Below are 5,160 nucleotides of genomic sequence, written 5' to 3' on the forward strand. Positions count from 1 at the left end.
CCCCCTCGCCCCGCCGGGTTGCCTGCTCCCGGCGTCCCCCGCTCCAGCCCCAAACGCGACCGCCTCGCCAGAGCCTCCCCGTGAACTTTTTTTTTTGAACTAGACGAAATGTCACCGCAGCAGGAGCGGGGGGACAAGCGGGTAGACCCCGGCCCTCGCCGGGGAGCGGCGCGGGGCTGCGGAGCAAGGCGGCTCCGTCCTTCCCGGCTTGGCCTGATTTTTAACCCGTGTGCTTTACAGCCCGGTGTTTTGCTGCAAGGAGTTAACGAGGTGGGATCTAGGAGTCAGGGATGGTAGCTGCTCTCCTATCGCACGCACTGCCAGCGTACTGCCTCCTTCCATTTTAGTCTGATAGATACATCAGAAATGCAGCTTCAGCTGTGGCTTCTGCCACTAAAAAGCCTGAAATTATTCTTGTTATCTTTGCCACGGGCTAACTCCCCGATTTCCCGGTCATCTATCACCTGTGACATGATCCAGGGGTCAGTTGTTCACGCTGAGGTGACGAACATCTACACTCGCCTAAAAGACAGAAGAGGATTTACCAAGAGAATCCAAAAACCGCTCCCACAACCACTCTCTAAAAAGTCTCTGCAAACACATTCAAAAATTACTCACCGTAACAAATGGGTATGGGTCACAAGCATTTAAAGCCAGAGGCTGTATCTGTAAAACGGCCAAAGTCAGTCATATATTGGGTGTTTAATGGGCTATAATCCTGCTCAGATCAGCAGCACCATCAGCAAACACTTTAGAAGTCACTTATTTTAATGCTTCTCCGTATCAGTGTGACATAATACAAATGAGTGTAATATTGAGTTCCTTAGGACTCCAATTTCAGCAACATCAATCACGCCAATCTTCCCTAGTGTGTTCGCACATCTCCGCGAGATGCAGCATAGGGCAGGAAACTGCGTCTGCTATTTCAGTTTGAGCTGTGGCTCATCGCTCCCCATCGCCGTGAACCAGCAAAGCAGTTGTCACGTAACAAGAGCTGTTGGGCCCAATCCAACAAACCCTTTTGCAAGTAGACCTTCAGTCATATGGTTGACTTCATCGACGTAGTCCCAATCCTCAAACAACAGAAGAAAAGTGAAGTGCCCACTCCTGTCTACGGATACTCCCTTGCTCAAGGGATTCTTGAAGATGAAAGATTTTCACGCCTGGATCTTTTTTATACTAAAAAAAATCATCATCTTCCCCCTTTCTCCCAAAAAGATTTCTTAACCATCAGCCTATGTGAACACCGCCTGTTCCTATCTCATGGAAAAGAATCATTTCACAAGATTTCTTCCAACATCCTATGGGAAAACAGGCATGAAAATTTTCCTCCATGCTGACCTGTGTCTCTATAAAATATTGTGGAAAATAGTACTACGTGCCTTTCTTTAGCAGTCTAAATATTTGGAATAAGATTTTGTTTTTCCTTGAGTGAAGGAATTATTATTAAAAGCTGAAAAAGGGTCAGACTTATCGCCTACAATTGGAAATCAGTGGGAAGCCTCCCAATAGCTTCAGGAGGGTTTGGATCAGGCCTTAAATTCAGGCATTCCACCCAATGGGCAGAAAACGTTTTGAGATCCACTCTAGGAATGACTGCATTGGTGCCTTAACTTCAATAGCTGGAGAGCTGTCTCTGTGAAAGTAATTATTTCCATTAATTACCTAGTAAATATCTTCAATATCTACTTTCAGCTGGCTGATATTTTCCAGCTATCGTGATCCCAGATGTGATCCTCAGCTGGAGCTTACCGCTTACTTAAAGTGGGCTTGAGCTGTGCTTTCTCACTTCGACTACAGATATAAACACTCCACGTACGGTAGGTACCTTTAATGACAGGCATCTCCAAATCCAGCAAGAAAACCCGTAATTCTTATTGTGGTGTACAACAAAAAACATTGTGTATAGCAGCTCCTATTTTCTGGAGGCCTTATATAGCACCAGCATTTATTCTGTGGAGTCATGCCCTCCGATATTTTTATTGTAATGTACACCACACATTGTTTGAATATTGTGTGTGACCATTTTGCCCTCAAATTTGGAACTGACCTTCGACCAGTTTGAAGCATCAGGCCTGAGCTTTGCTAAACAAGCACGCTCAGATGCAGCGTGTCACTGACAAAACATGCCGCCAACCAACACGGACAGGATCAAGTAGTAAAAGGGGCTGCAACACGGAGCTCCAACCTTGCAAGCAAATGGGCTTGCTACTGAGCCAGAGATTTATCTGAACAAACTAAAAAAAAAAAAAAGCTTGTAAGATTAAGTATACGCAGGTTTGTGTATTTCATGCTAACATGAGAAAGACTCACAAAGTACAGGACTGTCAAATGCTGTCTAAAAATGTATTGGCATGAGTTTGGGATGGCCACATTACTCACAGACGGTGGCTGCTGGAAGCTGCTCAACTCTTTGAAATGTTAAAAGTAGGCTCAGCCGAGAGAGACAGGCATGCAGCATGCAGAGGAAGTCAAAGTTGCATGATAAACATAGCAATCACATATTCATACAAATAACAGCTGTAGATGATCTAAACATAGCTTTGGTAGGACAGGAACACACTTGCAAGGAAATAGTTACTCCAGAAAAGTATCACCCTAGAAAGACCAATTTAAAAAGCATACGTCAGAAGTGCCCTTATCTGTCGCTAACACTTTCTTTTCCTCTTTCCAGTCGCAGGAGCCATCCCCTCCCTGGAAGGCCATGAAGAGCACTTGCCTTGTGCCCGGAGCAAGGGGCTCCTGCTAAGCCCCTACCTCTGGGTGCAGCAAAAGCTCTTCTCTTTTACCCAGCTGCGTAATAGGAGGCACCACAGGTTCCAGCCTTCCTCACTCTTACTTAGTTGCCAAGGGTTTCTACATTCCCAAGGGACTGTTACGGCAAAGCTTCCAGTGAGGGCATTTGCCTCACTGACTTCAACAGACTATTCATATGGGCACCTATTTAATTCGCCACAGGGGACCTGTGCCTTCGATCAAACAATGTATTGCTATAGGCTTCAGGCCTTGCTGCGGACACAGCATCTTCCCCTCTAAAGGAAACGATACTTCCTCGTGACGTGAGAGCAGGAAACCTCTGCCTCTCTTCAGAATGGGCCCAACCATACACCCAGTTAAAGTCAAGGATAAACCTTTGCTACTGCTAATTTTATTGCAACAGAACTCAGCAGAAATACTACTGGACTTAGTTAATTTTAAGGCTCATTTTACTTATTCAGCGGGACTTACAAACGACTTGTCTCTTGACTTCTCTGGAGACACTAAAAGATCTCTGTCAGTTCTTTATGGATAATTATGACATTAAGGCCATGCCATGTTACTGTATTCTGCCATTAAACCATTAGTCATACCCCATGATGGGAATTTACACTAAACAAGAAACTAATGGCATACAGCCTGCTTCTCCTTTGAGCAAATGAGAAGACAGTCCACGTGCTTCACAGGCAGTAAGGACACAGGGCTGCTCCCAGTGACCATGCTGAAACCGCACCCTCCCAGCCCACCACCAGCGTTAGGAGGCCAAAGAGAAGGCAATAGGCAGGAGTCACTTGCAGCTAAGCGATACTCAGCCCTCGTCTACCTCTGAAAATGGTAAAGCCTTAAAGCAGTCCCATTTAAAAATATGTGATCACTTTTAATTCACATTTTTAAATGAGTTAAGCATATGCGGTGCAACTAGAATATGTATTAATGAGTTTTATCTCACTAGCAAGCTATTACACCTACCCTGAGTGTCTGTCTTACAGTGTGACGAATTATTTGTTCAGCAGAAAAGCTATTGTTTCTCACCTCATCAATTACTAGAAAAAATGTTTACATGTGCCCATCTATTTTCATACAGCTCAGTTGTCAGTTTTAATTAGGTTCTAATTCTTTCCATCACTAGTAATTCTTATCTATTTATCCACGTGCAGCAAGTGGGAAGTTGTTTTAGAACCCATAAAGTATTCGCTGTTGTAATTAATATTGTGAATGTGTATTTTTCTTTACTGGCTTGCAAATCTCCCAGTGGGTTTCCTCCCTGCCTGTGTCGTGTTACCAGACCTAATGGGATTTGTTTGTCACATGTTCTGCCACTGTTTTTTCGTATTTGCTTTCACAAATCTGTTACGCTTGGACAGCTTCAGAAGCAACAATTATAACTAACTTTTCAATGCCATTCTCATCAATGATAAATGTGAATTGCCGTATGTCACCTTTATTATGGATTATTTATGCACAGGGAAAACTTACTACTACTCTGAATTACTGATCTCCTTGAGGGAAAGCTAGTGGTGCTTTGGGATGATTACAAAATGTTTTTCTGTAATCCTCAAAATGTTCTACAAAATCGCTGGTTTGTAATTTGTTTTTCAGTTTTGCTAGTTGTGGTCTCTTCAAAATAGGAGACTGACAATGGGAATATCTAGATTTTATGGCTGTCCACACCCATTAGTACCAATCATGCAACTGTCCTCGTAGATTTTCATGGCGCTACTGGATGACTTACGAGATGGGAACCTAATCTCTGTATTGTCTTTGCAGACTGGAAAAAAGCATGGAGTATTTTGAAAGAAAAAGAACATACATATAAGACTGCACACATCAGGCCTGACAAGAGAATGGCCAAAGTTTGTGCTGACCCTAAAGGTAGTTTTCCTCGAGTACGTAAGCAGGTGCTTACTTTTAAACTGTGTCTTGAGGAGCCGAGGATTTGATTTTTATATTTGTAAAGTACTACATCCACATTTTAGGGAACTCTGGAAATAGTGACACAGACCTATGGCACAACAATCTGTAAATAAAATAAAATACAGACAGAGGACACTGGAAATCACCTAAAATAGCATTAGTGCTTTTCTTGTAGAGTAATCCACAAATAAAATTTGGAAGAAACAAAACAAACCAAAGACAAGAGAAGAGAAAATAGCCCAGGCAATACTAAATAAGTATCATGCAGGGATAATGAAAGAACTTGCTAGCAGAAATAAAGAATACAAATGAGTAGATGAAAAAGGAGAACATTAAGTATCATCTATGTTTTAAAACCACCAGACTTACTCTACATGCCAGTAGCCATAAGAGAAAGTGCAATGAAATCTATGAATTCTTTTCAAAAGTGCACAAGAGACTCTGTTTTCTGGCAGCCTCTGCGTGTTCAGCTACATGGAGATACATCTG

The sequence above is a fragment of the Aptenodytes forsteri genome, unplaced genomic scaffold, assembly GCF_000699145.1.
Source record: "Aptenodytes forsteri isolate BGI_AS27 unplaced genomic scaffold, ASM69914v1 Scaffold195, whole genome shotgun sequence".
In the NCBI taxonomy this organism is placed as follows: Eukaryota; Metazoa; Chordata; class Aves; order Sphenisciformes; family Spheniscidae; genus Aptenodytes; species Aptenodytes forsteri.